The sequence below is a fragment of the Canis lupus genome, chromosome 5 (assembly GCF_003254725.2).
Source record: "Canis lupus dingo isolate Sandy chromosome 5, ASM325472v2, whole genome shotgun sequence".
In the NCBI taxonomy this organism is placed as follows: Eukaryota; Metazoa; Chordata; class Mammalia; order Carnivora; family Canidae; genus Canis; species Canis lupus.
Genome location: NC_064247.1, coordinates 25,360,059 through 25,378,157, shown reverse-complemented (window position 1 = coordinate 25,378,157; position 18,099 = coordinate 25,360,059). Strand labels below are relative to the sequence as shown.

Genomic DNA, 18,099 nt, shown 5'->3' with positions numbered 1-18,099 from the left:
ATGCTCTCTCTCTCTCTCTCTCTCTCAAATAAATAAAATCTTAAATAAAAAAGAAGAGATGGAGGAATTGAAAAACTGCAATGTTCTGCCATCAAATATATAAATGTAATGTTAAACAGGTAATTCTCTGGCAAAATATAAATGACCAAAATTCACCAAGAAATGGGCAATCTGAGTTCTGTCTGGTCTTTAAAATAAATAATTTGAAAGTTATTTAAATATTTCCAGTCCACAGAAAAAAATTAAAACTACTCAGTTACCTTTATTAAGACCATTTAATGCCAAAACTTTATGAAGTATGCTAAAACCAATTTCTCTTATGAATATTTGCTGAAACAGTAGCAAATAGAATCAATAAATTATAATACTTTCTGACCAAATAGTGTTTATATCAAAAATGAAAGGTATGGTGGACCTGGCTGGCTCAGTCGGAGGAACATACAACTCTCGATCTTGGGGTTGTGGGTTCGAGCCCCACATTGGGTGTAGAGAGTACTTAAAAACCGAAAGAAAGAAAGAAAGAAAGAAAGAAAGAAAGAAAGAAAGAAAGAAAGAAAGAAAGAAAGAAAGAAAGAGAGAGAGAGAGGGAGGGAGGGAGGAAGGAAGGAAGGAAGGAAGGAAGGAAAAGAAAAAAAGTAGTTCAATATCACAATATCAGAAAAGCTATCAGGAAAAATTATCACATTCATAAAATTGAGAAAATAATTTTATTAGTGCTTTCTGAAGTCTAAAATTTAACAATCTTGATAAAAATTTTGAGTAAAATAGGAATATAAAGAAACTTCTCAAATAGAATGCTGCTTTCCAAAAACCAGAAGCAAAGCTTCTTTTAAAGAATAAAACACTTAAAAATGTTTCAACTAAAATCACAAATGAGATCAGTGTGTTTGCCATCCCCATTGTTATTCAATGTTATGTTGGAGTTTCCAGCAAATGCTAGGAGATATGCAAATAAAATAATTGTGTACACACTGGAAAAAAGAGTAAAATTCTCTTTTTGATAATGAAGAAGATTGTACATTTAGAAAATCTATAAAGTCTTCTAATTTGGATCATTTTCTTGCTTGTTTTTTTGTGCTCAAAACATGTATAACACATATTTAAAATGACTAGAATTTATTATTTATTTTTAATAATAAATTTATTTTTTATTGGTGTTCAATTTGCCAACATACAGAATAACACCCAGTGCTCATCCCGTCAAGTGCCCCCCTCAGTGCCCGTCACCCATTCACCCCCACCCCCCACTCTCCTCCCCTTCCACCACCCGTAGTTCGTTTCCCAGAAAAACGACTAGAATTTAAAAACTGGTAAAGTAGCTGAATACGAAATACAGAATTAATAGCTTTTCTCTGTATTAACAGTAAGAATCTAGAAGTAAAACAGGAAAATATTCAAAGTAGAAATAAAAACTGCAAAGTCATATATTTAATGAGAAGGGTGTAGAACTTATATTAAGAAAATTATAAAATCATAACAGCAAAACCTAACAAATGGAAAAATGTTCCATATTTTAGAATATGAAGATCTTCTATTATAAAACTATCAATTCTCCCAAAATTAATACATAAATTTAATGCATCTCCTGCTATAGTCTCAAGGCTTCTTGCCAGTACAATCATTTAAAGACTCATATATAAGAACAAATGCATAGAATACCCCAAAATGCTTGAATAGGAAGACTATTCGGAAGAACCAGATACTAGAATAAATGAAATGGACTACAACTACATTTGTTATTTACACAGGAACAAATAAAGAGAGTCAAAATAGAGAATTCAGAAGTAAATCTGTGTATACGGGAAGTTTTAATGTAGCACAAAATAGCATTTTAATTCAATGGAGAAAGAATGGTTTACCTAATAAATGGCACTAGCCATGTGGAAAACAAAATTAAATCCCATCTCACATCACAAACAAAATCAAATTTTATATCAATTAGAAGCTTAAAATGTAAAAGACCAAACAATAAATATTATAGAAAAAAATCTAGGAAAGTACATGTATTCCTTAATTAAAAGTGGCAAAGTAACACAGAAAAAGGCAAAGACAAATTTGAGTTTTTAAGATACAAAGCTAAATTTAAAATGTCAGAATAATGTATAGAGTACAATTTTATTTTAGTAAAAATGTGTGTATGCGCATGTGTGCATGACACACCTCCCCTGCCAGTCTGCCCGTCTGTCTGTCCTGTCACTCTGTTCAGGCAACCATGATCCACAGTCTGGAATTATTCCCACAGCCTCCTAACTCACTTTTCTGCTTTCTAATCTCTCTGTAATCCATTCTCTATACACTCTTCAAAATCATAAATTTTATATTTCGTTTCTCTGTGTAAAGCCCTCCCAGGATTATCCATGACCTTTAGAATTAAACACAAGCTCAACAAAGCTTCATCCAGCCATTACTTTGGGCTCCTACCTGATCATCCCCAATTTGCCCACTTCACATCCCTGCACAAGCCATCAGGAACCACTTGGAATTTCCTGAATATGACCAACAGTCTCTCCCTCACTTACAGGCTACTGTATGTGCTAGCTTTATATTTTGTTCTGTTTCTTTAATGGAATTCTGTTCTCCTAACCCACTTAGTTAGTTGTCTGCTTAGACTCATCTTGCAGATCCTCACACCTAAATTCCTCCAGAATGCTTTCCTTGATACTTATACTGAGATAGCAGCCTTTGCTTTTTAGGCTTCTCAAGCACATTGTGATTATCTCCTAGCATTTATCACACAACACTTGCTGGTTTGTCCATCCCTCAGCCTGACTTGACTCCTCTGAAGACAAAAAGTTGTGTCCTTTTCAACATTTATTCATTCCTTTATATAAAAGAGAGAGAGAGAGAGAGAGAGAATACCTGGTCAGTTCAGTCTCAGTGCTGAGTATAGAGAGTACTATAGAGACCAGAATAGACGTGGGTCTTGCCTTTATTTAGCTACATTAAAGATTAAATAATCAAGAAATCAAACACATAGCCATCAATAAACCAAAGTTCCTGCAAAGTTCCTGGAAGAGAAATTCATATAGAGTTTTAGAGAAGTAAAGACCACTATTGGAACTCTAATCACTTGCACACAGGCTTCCCTCTACTGGGAAGCCTACTGGATTTTAAAAAAATCTACTGGATTTTTTAAATTAATAGATAAAAGAATAAATGATAAATGAACAAATAAATACAGCTGAAACTACCCATATGTATAAAATATTTGGTGAATGTTATAAAATATATATGGTAAATATACTCCACTATGCTGTACATGTATAAGTTTTCCATTGCTGTTTCTCACACTCTTCAATACTTGCCAACAGCATGTCAAAGTTACAATAAATGAAAAAATTAATCAGTATAAATGCTTATTTTATGAATTCTTGTTCCTTTGCCAACAAATAGCCACAGGTGAGAGCTAAGGAATGGACAGACTCAGGGGAGCACATGTGCCATCAAGCAACCTTATCAGAGCTCTGTGCTCTGCTTGCTGTCAGAAACTGGCCACCTGTCTGGTAACAAAGTGCTCATCGCATTTTCCAGCCTTCCTTCCCAAGAACCCTGGCATGTGGCTATGGAAGACACCAAGCCAAAAGCCAAGCAGTGTTGTAGTACAGATTCAGAGAACACACCCGCATAAGCTAATTATGAAGAGAGCTGGACGTGCACCTGCCTCAGCCCCATACCCACACTGGGTCCCCGCTTCTGAAAGGCAATCTGCCACATTGCAAAGACTTGGCAGTGGCTCACAGGCTTTGGAATCTCCCTACAGAGACATGCTCATCATTTCTCATACCTGTACTTATACTCATCTTTCACCTGATGGCTAAGAAGGTAGGAGAGAGAATTACAATGCAAATGCATGGACTCTGGCTTTTGTAGATGATGCCTGGCCCTGTCCAAATTGGAGTCCACTGTAGTGGCAGCAGGAAAGCATAATTTCCACCAGGATAGATGCTCAGAGGGCTTACTCAGAGCTGTTAATCACTGCTAATGCCTCTTTAATTATTACGCTTTCTACAATTGCTAAATTGTGATTCACCCTCCTCAACTGCTTCAACCCAGTCTTAGGAGCTATGCTTCTGTTCAATTTGTACAGAAAGGATTAGTTTTTGGAATGAAAGCCATGCTGTAGTAAAGAAATAAAATTATAGGAATCCGAAAATTTTTACAACTTTCCAAACAAATTAGGTAATAAATAGCCAAAGGCAAAAATATGTGTTTCCTTAGCCAAATAGCATCAGATTTTAAGTGTGATAGAAATTAGTGCATCATACATCCACAATGTGGCTTTTATAGTAACATATGACAGAGTTTACTGCATTCACAAAGAAGTAATCCTAATGGTTTTATATTTCTGGGGGAGGATAGCATGGGATTATGAATGTGCTTATTTAAAAGAGAATTTCTAGCTAGACTGTTTCACATAAGATCAACACACAAGGTCACTAAGTGCACTGGGTTGCACTGGTTACCCAGTCTAACCTCCATCAAAATGCAATGGTCCTCATAAACAGTCACCCTCTACTTATGACAAGGAGCTCCTGAAGCTTGCTCTCCCAATAACATCTCTAGTAATCACAAAGTTCCTTCCTTCTGCCACTGAGGCAAAATCAATTGCTTCCTATAACTTTAGTCCACTGGCTCTATTATAGCCTCTGCTCTCCCCGACAGAAATCTCTTAAAGCACCTGAAAATAACTCATATGTTCTCCTTTATCTTCCCATATTGTTTTCAAAGAACTAATTCAAAATGCATTAAAGGCAGCTCAAAAGAACTATTTTAAATAGATATGAAAGGAAAGAGTACATTAGAAAGAAGACAGAGTAAAAAAAAAAAGACAGAGTAGGTATGATTTGGAAGGACATTGCAAGTTATGATGTGGAAGGAAACAAGAGAGTAGCAGAGATAGAAGAGGTCTATTTCAGATAAAAGGAGCTAATGTGAGATGCCTTTAAGCCAGGGTTGCGGTCTTGTGTGTGCACATGCTCTAACTTCCGGAAATAGATGTCTGTGTTTATTCCTCCTCACTAGCTTGTACACTTCAAACTGCCTTTCAGTATTGTATTTGATTTATTTTCCCTGCTCCAACCACATTTTTCATACTCACTTCTCTTTTGATCATGCATACATAAGATGTTAGGCTGGCTAGGGAAGCAATTTAGGGCTGGAGGGGGCGGGGGGAGTATGGATGTGGCACATGTAAAGATTGAATGCATAACCACCCCCTCTTCTGCATCACAGATAAGGCCATCCTGGGAATGGATGAAGGGAGCCCCCCAAGCAGAGCAACTGTTCATATGTGTTACCATCTTGACATGAATCTGACATACCACACCTGAGCATGGTCCACAAATAAGACACAAGGGAAGATCTGATACATGCAAGAATTAACAAAAATGATAATCTTCTTAAATAAAGAGAGGAGGAGACAATAGACACCTGAGTTCTTCTGTTTTGTAAGCAACCCTACAATCTATTTGGATTCATCATTTATTTGGTGAAAGGGTTATGTTCTTATGACTTCTTTCAATCTTGTAACACAGCTATGTTCATTTTTTCTGTGTCCCCTTCCAGTTTTTGTATTTACCCATATGTACATCACACAGTTGGACTCATAATGTACACAAAACACTTTGCTTTTGGCTTTTTTCTTTTCATGTAATATTTTCTCTCTAGCAGATACTAAGGGTAATTGCAGCTGTCAGCTCTCATCTGAGTCTTGCTCTAGAAATTGCTTTCAGCTGAAAAAAGCTGCCCAGCCCAATGTCCTGTCCCCTCCCCAAGGCAGCGTGCATCCAAAGATGGTTAGTGTTGAAAGTGAGTTGGAATACAAAGATAAGGCCTCCTTGCCTCCTGGAGGGTGATTCTGAAAAGATGAGTGGAGACCTCTGCTGTGACTGCATTTGTGCCCCATCACCCACTCTATTTTCTTCACATCCTCACAAGGAATTGATCTGGTGAGACTCAGAAGGTGCAAACATGTGTTCCCTAACTTTCGGAAAGAAGGATGACTGGAGGGTGGAGCCGTGAGCCACAATGAATTATTCTCAGGACTCAAAATCTAATGAAGTTTGCCTGGTTGGGTCATTGATCCTAAGGGATCCTGAGAACAAATCTTCAGCAGAGTCTGTTTCCTGGGAAACCAGAGCTATGACAACATCATAAACATTCGCCCCTGCTATAGCATAATCTTGCCACATCGTTCTCATTGCAACAGCTGCTTAATGTTCTTGGAAGCAGATTTATCATATTTTAATTGACCATTTCCTCATAGTTAGACTGTGGATTGTTGCCAATATCTTGCCATTATGAAGAGCATTCAATAAACACTATCAAGCCATTATTTAATGTTTCTTCTTCTTGTTTTGAATTATTTCTTTAAAAAAAAATCTCAAGTGTGGGCCATAACTAAGAAGACCTGAAGGTTCTAGTCTTTGATAGGTATCCAATATTAAAATCTATAAAGCCTTACTAAGTCTAATAGTAAGGAATTAGGGCAGACTATTTTCTATATTATAGTATCTTGACCCAAGACTCAGAATAGGATGCTTCAGAAGCCCAGAGAAAAAGAGAACAGAATGGTCTACAATTAACTTATGGAGCGTTCTACTATACTTGGCTGAGGAAATCAGAACCTACACAATGTGCCCAGTGGGCAATAAATATTTGTTGAATAGATGTATGGGTGAATAAATGAATATTTATATTTCTTTAAATTTTAACTGAAATCTAAAGGGGGCTCATCAATATAGAAATGTGGATAATGCAGAAAACATGGACTGCATACTGATAAACCTTTGGCTTTAAGTTCTTAAACTGTTCCCATTACAAACCAAAAGTGACGGTAGTACTAACAGTGACAGCCTGTGTAGGTACATGTTAGATCCTCTTTTATGTAAAAAACCAAAGAGGAAATTTTAAGGAGGAATAAAATAAAGTAAGATCTAATAAAAGCATACAGTCAACTAAAAAAATCCAGAAAGCCACATTTATTACTATCACAATAGGTCACATACCACAAATTCATGGGAATGAGTGCCAGAGACTGGAAGATTCTAGTGAAAATCTAAATCATTTAAATTTGAGGGAAATGAACGAAGATGTTAAGTGGACCATGGGACATCTACTGAGATACACTGGGACATCCTGCAAAGATAGCATAGGAATCATGTCCTCTTTTAGTCTCTTAAAATGTCCCAGCAAGACTCATTTCTCAAATCAGGTTGGTTTCATCAGTGCCTTGTGAGCATGCCCTGCTTATCCAACCCATGTGCCATCACTTGTACCCTCCCCTGGTGTCACCAATGGAGAGCAGAGGAGGGCAAAGAAGAGAACACGCCACTTCTCAGGGTGGAAAAATCATGCGACACAGGAGGTGCAGAAGGAAGAAAAGAGCACCAAAGGCTTCGTTTCTTCTTACAGATATCTTAATAAGCTATTTTACCCAAAGGAGATATAAAACAAAAACATCTAAGTTCAGAGCTCTTTTTCCCATAAATGTTTATCACTTTCCCATCACTCCTTAACTCCTAAAGAAAACAAAAGGTTATATGAGAAATCTTTCTTACTATTTGAAAGCAAACAAAAATACATTATCCAAAGGTCAACCAAATCCAGTACTTCACAGGAAGAAGATACTACAGAGCTGTAAGATCTCGAATCCATAATCGACGAAAGATTCACATTCTTTTCAAAGCACTTCTTCAGTGCACTGTTGAAAAAGTCAGAATTGAAAGGGGAAAAAAACCCACCAACACTGGTTTTCCTCTCTTCGGCCCATTCCCAGGACTTGCCAGAATACTGCTATTTCCTTTCTAGCTTCCAGAAGGATGTCAACGGTCAACACAGTTTGTTTTTTCTATCCCACTGACAATGAAGTGGTTGGCCTGGTGCCGTAAAAGGCAAACAGATTTTTTTAAGCTTTGTGACCATGGTAACCTCGTTCTAAGTGCAAATCTCACAATGTGGGAGATCTTCTCTTAAAACAAACAGTGAGCTGATAAACTTAAGTTCTGCTGTCTACAGAACCTACACTATAGTGAAGCTTGCTAACATCCCTGTTTCCCTTACCAGAATTATCCAAATACTTGGATAAATAAGACAAGAAGGAAGCCAAGAGCAGGGAAGCTCCTCCGTGGTAAGCAGTAAAAGAGTTACTCTATCTCCCAGATCTCTCTTGTTTGCCCAGCATACTCAAGTGGAAGCAGGGACACTGGTTTGTGAGTACCACTGTTACCTGGATTTCTGCCTCCCAAGTTTTAATTAAAACCTTGTCCCCTAAGGATCAAGATTGTGAGGGACACAACCACATGAAAATGTATGTGTGAGTGTTGGGTGGGAGGGGATAGTTAAGAAGACCACAGAAGACACAAAATGACATGTATCCGCCTCCTATGTTTGCTTAGGATCCTAAACCAGTTTCAGACTTGAGTATAATTCACTATATTTTATGTGAGTATATTTCTAAACAACAATTAAGGTTTTAAAGAATTAAATAGATATGTATTTAAAATGGTTATGGTTTTCAAAAAGTATTCCATGTGTCCAACAAGAAAAAAAATGAGTATCTAGCATGTGCTGGATACTCTGACCTGCTATGAATTTAAGCAAATGGGCCGTGGTAATTGAAACCATAGATAGTTATCGTCACAGGATTTTCCATCACCTTCTAAATAGTTCACTTTAAACTCGTATTCACTCAACTTAAAACACTCAACAGCTACTTAGTGTGATGTTCCGCTTCAGGTGAAAATACTGTTTAACTGTCCATACCCTACATGGAGAGGCAGAAGGTACTGCTGCTAAATATAGAAAACACTTGTAGAGCACACCGCAATAGTATCTAATGACTGATGACAGACTGTGAAAAATAATTTACCCTGGGTATTTAAAATGTCAGGGAAGCAATCCAAAAAATCACAGTCTACAGAAGAGATTATGTCAATGATTGATGAGGCTTTTGAATTCAGTGAAAGTATTTGGGAAGTCCAGAAATGTCATAGAGTAAAAGGATTACAAGAAGAAAGGAGTATGTCCTAGTGTAGGTGTCATTTACTAGAGCATCAGGAAACTATAACAAGCAATACAAGTAGTCAACACTTTTATCATTTTCATTGTTTGGAAATGTATGCTCTCATTCTTGAATATTTTTCTATGTTGGAAAACAGTAAAATGATCTGGAATACAGAGAAATGAATCACCCATTCTGGTATCAATTTTCTGCAATATTAGATAAATAGAATGGGGTTATGTTCAGATAACTATTCTAATTTCATCTTCAAGGTCCTTATCACTAAGGAACTTGAAGGGTTAATAAGACCACAAAACTTGAGAAAATACACTCCATAGATGGGCTCCAATCTGGACACTGATTATACATATAAAATGTGATGCTTTCATGGCTGATATTAGAAAAACCAGAACACAGTGAAGTATGAAAGTAGACCACAAGCTCTTAACTCATTGATGTGTTTTAGCTTAGGTTTGGATTTTTTTAAATTGGGACTACAACCAAGTAGAAATAGAAAGTCCCTTTGGACTATCCATCCTAAATATTATTTTATTCAGTAGCTTTGGTTAATATTCTATTTTGATATGATTTCAAACTTAGAGGAAAGCTGAAAGAATAGTCCCCAAAACTCTCATATTTTTTACAAAGATTCACGGATTTGTTCACAATTTACCCCATCTGTTTCTATTCTCATTCTCTCTCCCCCTCAACACACACACACACACACACACACACACAATTCGAGAGTAAATGGCACACATCTTGCCCCTCTTTCCCCCCAAATATTTCAGTATGTATTTCCTAAGAACAAGGAAGCACCTGTATATAACCACAGTACAATTTTTTTTAAGATTTTATTTATTTGAGAAAGAGAGAGAGAGAGGGACAGAGAGCACAAGCAGAGGGAGGGGCAGAGAATGAGGCAGCCTCCCCGCTGAGCAGGGAGCCTGATGTGGGGTTCCATCCCAGGACCACGAGATCATGGCCTAAGCCCAAGGCAGACACTTAACCGACGGAGCCACCCAGGTGCCCTTGAAGTTACTGTTTTTGTTACTTGTGTGGTTTTTGTAGCCTGTCTCTGCACTTTGTTTTCCTCCCTGCTGATCACCAGCATCCAGAACAGTACCTAAATATTTGCATTGATGGAACAAATACTTGCAAACTCTCTGATCAGACCAATATTCTCTACAATATTATATATACACATCATTGGATTAGTAAACTTTTCCTGTAGTTAAACAACAAAACGGTTTAGCCCAGCTAAAATCCCCATGACTGTGTAGAAGCTTAAGCAAGTTTTATAGATTTGCAACAAGTTAGAGTCTCCTGATTAATTAATTGACCATCTAAAACAATAAGCTTAAATATGACATGAAAGCAGAAAATAATGACAAATTAAGAGAAGCCAATTTTTAAATGGTTGGAAGGTTTGCATTGTTCCTTTTTATTAATATGTAGGACCGAGAATCAGAACAATAAAGAAAGGGTATGAAAACAAATAGATAAATGAAGAACAGTGTGAAGTACCAGATTTGCACATAGAAGGGAAACGTGTCAGATGTTGCAGGAAGTACACAGAATGAGAAGCAACGGAATGAAAAGTCAGAAATTGATCGCAATCAGGGGTATTTTCACTCAAAATGTTTCTGGCCTCCAGTCATTCCGTTCAGTAACTCCTAAAAATCAGGATCATTTGTCACTGCTCTGCTTGTTCTGGGGCTGAAATCCCTCCTAGTCCCTCCTTTGTAAAGATCCTAAAATGACTCTATTCTAGGAAAGCTTGCAGACAAGAGTGAACTTCTCTTTCCCATGGCAGCTGCAAACTCACCCTCCTGCCCACTTTATCTCCCCCTAGGCCAACTCTATCCTCTGGTGATAGGATTTCTAGTTCTAGTATAACAGGAGAGAAAAAGGTTACTAAAGCTGGCATTTTACTAAATCTACATGTGACCAACAGTTTCTGACATTAGATGAACAACCTACCACACATCTTCACAAAGCTAATGTAGGATGAAGAGAGGGAGAATTGACCCTTCACTCGTATGTCCACTGAGGCAGACACAGGAGAACAATCAGAAAAAAACATGGTATCATAAATGTATAATATACAAATGGAGCAGTGGAAACAATCAGTCCTCAGCATCAAAAAGATCTGGCAAAGGGATAAAGAAAGGGGAAAAAGAAAGCAAGCTTGACTAGATAGAGCAGAGAGCATCTAGCAGGAGGCATTAAAACTTTATCTGAAAGATAAATGGCAGAGAATGGAAGCAGGGCTCCAGCTTCTCTTTAGAATTCTGAAGCAGAACTGAAAGTCCCGAGAGAGAAGTAGAATAAGTCAAAAGAACTGAGTGGTGTACTAGGCAGCAAACTCTCTCAGAAATAAGACAGAAAGAGAAACCCAGATTCTAGAACACTCAGCCAGCAAAGATGTAACTCGGTACCAAATTCCCTACGAATTCAACAAAATGCCCTAGGTACACTTGCCCAAGAGCAGGGTGAGCCTTGGATTTAAAGTATCAAGGAACCCAGCACACCAGAACTCTCTGAGGAGCTTACTTTGAAACATATTCTGGTCCCTATCCTAGACCTGATGAACCAGAGTATCTGGTATTTACAGAGTATACAGTGTCTGCTCGCTGGTTTCTTTGTTGTGTTTTTGGTTTTGGTTTTTGTTGTTTTTTAGTTAATGTTTCCAGATGATTCTACTGTACCATCACTAGAGCAATCCACTGTTTTAGACTCTGGAGTAGAAATTATCACTTCTGGAAGTAGGACTCAAATCAATAGATGCAATACATCTCCCTAGCAAAGGCAAAAGCATAAATTCGTAAATGTTAAATAAAAGTAGATTCCTTCAGAGTTGGCTTTTCTTCTTTTTTTCCTCATCTAGCTCTAGACAATGTTCAATCCTGGCCAATGTGTAGGAGTCAGGAATTACCTCAGCACCCTTGCTTATGAATATCACATCTGCCTTTTCTTCAGCTGACTGCTATCAATACTCTGTTGGTTTCTTTTTGTACCTGTCACTAACACTTTCCCTTCTTTCAAGTAACACTCTACCCATGCACCATCCATGATTCATCACTTCTGTGGGGGACTCACCACAATGGCTCTTCTGATTCCCATTTTTTATGTGGGAAGTGATGCCCAATCTTTTGTAGTCCCCAACCATTTCTCTCCCAACCAGATCTGGATGGTAACACTGGTGGGCAACAGGGTACAAGCTGCCTACAAAGACTATAATAAAATTCATCTATATCACAGGGAGCTAGTATTTCCAGCTCTATATCTTCTCTCTCCACACAGGGAAATTACCATTTCTTATTTCAAAGTTAAGACTAGAGCTGGTCAAAATACAAGACAAAAAAAAAAAAATAGGATAGGCCAGAAATTGGAATTTGGGGCTCAATCATGCTACATCTGAAATGGATCTCATCTCACTCAACCTATCATTAGAGGTAACAGAAATAGGCAAAGAGAACTCTAAACTCACCTATAAAAAATCATTCATGATCCACAATCCTCCTTAGATCCCCACATGGAAAATAAATCCTATGGGAATCTTTAACTGGACAGGCTCATGAAAAATAAATCAAAAGAGACTAATATTTTTGCTTTTTAAAAATAGACTAACAGTGAGATAATAATTTTTACCATACATAAAAAGCCTAAATTTGAGTAACATTTTTATTGTGACTCATAATACTCTACTCACGAAATTAAATTAAATAGCTCCAAGAAATGCTGTCAAAAACACTTAAAACTGACTATAGATCTAAACTCAAGGCAATAAGAATGACCACTCATCTAGCACAGAACCTATGATGTTTGAATTTAACTTTAATCTTAATTTTCATTAATTTTCAGGATGATTAAATAGTATGTTATTAAAATGTATGGTTGAGTCAAAGAGTTCTGTGTCAAAGAGCAATGAAAACAGAACATAAAATACTAAAAAAAAAAAAAAAGAAAAGAAAAGTAGACCTACATGTAGAAATGACTAATCTGATGAATAAGAGGCACCTGGGTGGCTCAGCTGATTAAGTACCTACTTTGGCTCAGGTCATGATCTCAGGGTCCTGGGCTTGAGCCCCACATAGGGCTCCCTGCTCAGTGAGGAGTCTGCTTCTCCCTCTCCCTTTGCTCCTCCCCCTACTTGTGTTCGTGTTCTCTCTCTCTCTCTCTCTCTCTCTCTCATAAATAAATAAATAAATAAATAAATAAATAAATAAATTTTAAAATTTTAATTTTCAAATAAAATCTGATGAATAAAAGTCATCAAATCAAAAGCAAAAAAGTGAAAGCAGAAGAGGTGGTGTTCATTTGAGTGAAAAGGCTCAGAACACAGTATTTAGATTAAAAAAGGAACTATGGCCAAATCACTACAAAATGGGTCCAAGGATGGCAACCCAAATGGGCTCTGAGTCTGACATAGGAAATGCTATGCACTCACATTCCTCTTTCTCACACAGTATGGGAAGAATAAGCTTCTTCCTAACTCAGAGGGAAAACAAAAAGAGCCATTGATTCTTTCTAACAGAGGCAGTAGAGAGGTCAGTCAACAAGGCCGCACAATCTCCTGTGGGAGCCTCACAATCTTGTCTCCGTCCCTACACGCTAACGGGGTGACCCTCTGCGAGCGGCCTGACCTTCTATGCTTCCATTTCTTCTGCTCTAAGTCAGACCTAACTTGTTCCCATATTAGGAATGTTGCAGATACAAAATGGAAGTGATACAATCTCCTGAGAAGAGTAGTGGGAGATTGTTTAAGAGGCTTGAGAAACTTGCTTATGAGAACAACCTAAGAAATAGGAGATTTAATTAGGTGAATGACTCACTGGCCACAGATAGCTTTGAAAGGAATTCAAACTACAACCCTCTGGGGAGCTGGGGACACATAAGATATTATGACTGCTTGTGAGTATCTTCAATTTTGAACACCTTCAGCAAATAGGATTTTACATGATGTCACTTAATTTACACCAAATTCCTAAAAGATTTCTAACTAACTCTGCTCCAGGAACTTATTTTTAACAAATAAAAGAAAAAGATTCTACTTATTGGTACCATGGACAATTTCTGCCATGATTAAGAATTTTTCAAGCAGTGTGTCTATTCAGTCATAAGATCTTGAAAAGGAATGACAAAACAGAAAACCAAAATTCTTAACTCTCCTTTGTATATGTTGAGAAGACAGCAAGTGCTGTTTATTAAAATTTCAAGGGAAAAAATAAAATAAAATAAAATTTCAAGGGAAAAGTCACAGCAATTAAAAGGATGAAAATCTTAAAAAAAAAAAAAAACCCTGAAAATACTAATTTCTGGATAGGATAAACAACAAATGGTACAGCCACTTTGGAAGATACCTTAGTAGTTAGTGGTTTCTTACAAAACTAACAAAGTGTAGCAATCACACTCCTAACTAATTAGAAAACTTAAGTCTACATAAAAACCTGCAGTTGAATGTTTACAGCAGGTTTATTTGTAATTACCAAAAACAGAAGCAAACAAGTTGTCCTTCAATAGATGAATGGATAAGTCAACTGTGACATATATGTATGATGATACACTCAGAGATAAAAAAGGAATCAGCTCTAAAGCCACTGAAGTAATGTATTAATCCTAAATGCCTACTGCTAAGTAAAAAAAAAAAAAAAAAAAAAAAGCCAATTTAAAAAGTTTCAGAATTGTGTGATTCCATTTATAGGACATTCTAAAAAAGACAAAACTACAAAGAGGCAAATGGATCAGATGGATCAGTATTTGCCAGGGGTTTAGTGCAAAGAGGAGGGCAGGGCTGAATGGGTAAAGCATAGGGGATTATTTTTAGGACATCTCAGGTATTCCATATGATACTGTAATGGTAGATAGGTGATACCATGCATTTATCAATACTCATAGAATTTTCCAGCACAAAAAGTAAACTTTAATGTATGCAAACTATATATTACATATATAATATGTATATTTATATATGTATTTAGGATATCAAAGAATTACATGATAGAATTAAGAATGTGATAAAATAATATAACTGTATCATAAATATATGAAAAACACCTCACTGGAAGTGGTGGAGGAGAAAGATGTGGACCTAAGTAACACCAGAAATGAGTGGAGTCTCTAAACCTCCGTATGTAACTTCATACTCCAAAAATGTACATTAACACTACACTCTGGTTGATAAAATTTCCCCCATGGGCATACATATTAACAATTCTGAAACAATTATACCTGCACACTACAAGCCAACAATTAGCTAGACAGATGGGATGGCTAACAAGAGCCAAGTTTCTCAATGGTGTAGTAGGAGGTTATAGACAAGGAAAGGGGAAAGGGTTAGAATGATCCATATGATTGGATCACTATGGACTCACATTTAGCATAATATTGATGTAGCAGAACACATAGAGAAATATTTACAGACAGGCATATACACAAGAGTTCTATGTATTTTCCTGCTCTGTCAGCCGAGAGGGCTAAGAAACAAGAATACCCCAATAGCAATAGTACTTCTAATGTCCAGATTTTGGTTTCTTTTTTTTTTTTTTTTTTTTGTCAGATTTTGGTTTCTAATACTATCCTCCAATAAAAGGAACCATGACTCCTCAGATAAACAGCTGACTCTAGGACTGGAGCAGAAAATACACAAGATGAGCCTGGAGCATCTCATAGCACTAAAAAGGGAGGAAATGTTCAAAACACACACACACACAATTATGGGCATGTGTCAAGTACACATCAGATAACTCCTAAGACTTGACCAGGACTCCTCAAAACTGTCAAGGTCATCAACAACAAGCAAACTCTGAGACTGTCACAGAAAAGAGATGTCTAAGGAAATATGACAACTAAGTATAATATGGTATCTTGAGTGGGATCCTGGAACAGAAAACAGGGAAAGACCAAAGGTATCTGAATAAAGCATGGAATTTAGTCAGTGATAATGTATGGATACTGGTTCATGAATTGGGACCAAAGTAAGATATCAACAATAGAAGAAAGGAGTATGGAATATATGAGAATTCTGTATACTACCTTCACAACTTTTCTATAAATCTAAAACTATACTGAAATTAAGTTTGTTTAAAAATTTAAGGACAAAAGGAAAACAAAAGCCTACCTACTGAAAAATTCAGAAAAGACAATAGTTTGAGGAATTTAGGATGTGAGAATTTGCCCTCCCATACAAAGAAGTGCCAGGCAAAATTAGTAGTGGCTAGGAGACAATGCAATAGAGATGAACAGAGATGACAAAAAAAAGGGGGGAAAAATGAATAAAAATGTCAGTCATGATTTTCCAGTAAGGAAAAGAAGCTAAGTGTGGAGAAATCCAAATGGGATAAGGCCAATTATAAGATTCAGAAGAATGGGATCCCTGGGTGGCGCAGCGGTTTAGCTCCTGCCTTTGGCCCAGGGCACGATCCTGGAGACCCGGGATCGAGTCCCACGTCAGGCTCCTGGTGCATGGAGCCTGCATGGAGCCTGCTTCTCCTTCTGCCTATGTCTCTGCCTCTCTCTCTCTCTCTCTGTGACTATCATAAATAAATAAAAAAAATAAAAATAAAAAGATTCAGAAGAAAATGCTCCTAAAATAAAAAAGATTATGTATGGGAGGAGAGAAAGCATTTCACATCTCTGTTCAACATACTTGGATCTTTTAAAACTGATCTACATGAGTGAAGTTTCCATTTCTATTAAAGCATTTATTTTACACATATTGGAGCTAGTGTCCCCCACCGTCCACCTCCCCCCACCCCCCGAGCGGTCTCATTCTTTCTCAGACCTACCTGCCATATCTAATCACTTCGAGCAATGTATGCAAGCAGAAAAGGGAAAACAAAAGTTCTTTCCAACTAAAATAGACCCACTCCTCAAGACCTTGGCTAGGAATTATGTTGTTAATTCATTATTAAATGAGATACTATAACAACTTTCCTAATGAGATACTATGACTGAGTTCCTAAACTTTAAAAGGCAACATCCATTAAAGAAAAAATCAGTGGCATGAGAATACAACCATCTAGAGGCTTTGTGCCCCACCCACGAGGTCTAACATATTAAGCCACTTAAGTACCAAGATTAGTTTGAAATCTTGTAGCCAACAGAATTGGCATATTGTTTATAACAGCTTAACTGTGAAACCTTGTTTGTGTCGTGAGGACAAAGACATCACCTTTCATTTGCATTGCCAACACAAGAAAGGAAAGTACCATTTCTAAACTGTAAAAGATCCAAATTATGAAGAAACTGTGCTCTCCTCAATACTAATGAGAAACGTTTGGGATACTACTTGTCACATACAAGCAGATATTCCAAGAACACTTTCAAATAGTAATAAACGAAGTAAAATATGCACGGTTCACAGACCCAGAAAGACTTGTGCAATTAGCAATAGAAATGTGATGGCAAGTCAGTCTCAGTCCAATGACTCTGGAAGGCATCACAAAGCCCTGGAAAGGACAAGAGAGGGGTTTGGAATCAGACTGATCTGGGTTGAAATCCTGCTTCTGTGGCTTCTCATCCAACGCTGACAAAGAAACCTAAGTTAACATTTCAAAGTATTTCCTCACCCACAAAAGTGAGCAATCTAGACCTCAGAGGCTGATGCAAACTTTATTATGTGAATATTCAATACTAAAAGCAAACACTTGTGTAGCATTTGTTATTAGGCTGCCTTCAGTATTTTATATAAATTCAATTATTTTGTTTTCCTAACAACTGCAGGAGGTATGCAGTTCTATTAGCACCATCTTACAAAATGAGAAATGCAAAGTATGGGAAAGATCAAGTAACTGGTTCCAGTCCATACAGTCATGAAGTAGCTGAGCTGCACATTCAACCCAAGTAGCCTGGATCATTTTAGCTCCGAACCACTAGTATATTATAATACCATTATTAAGTCAATTAATTAAATTAAAATAAATTAAATCAACTAAAGAGAAAAATTATCAGTTACCAGTTTACAGTAACAAGAATTATATTAGTAGAATTTATTTATCTGTTGCTATTGATCTTAATTCATCAATGAAAATGGTAAGTGGTATTGCACCAACTAGTTCTCCAATATTCTAAATATGTTAAACATAGAATTGTTT

At 37.0% G+C, this 18,099-nt stretch overlaps 1 protein-coding gene across 4 annotated transcripts in view; it reads right to left on the bottom strand.

Moving 5' to 3' along the window:
- Window positions 1-18,099, bottom strand: part of GUCY1A2 (guanylate cyclase 1 soluble subunit alpha 2) — a 429,807-nt gene that overhangs the window by 367,908 nt on the left and 43,800 nt on the right. The window lies entirely within an intron of this gene.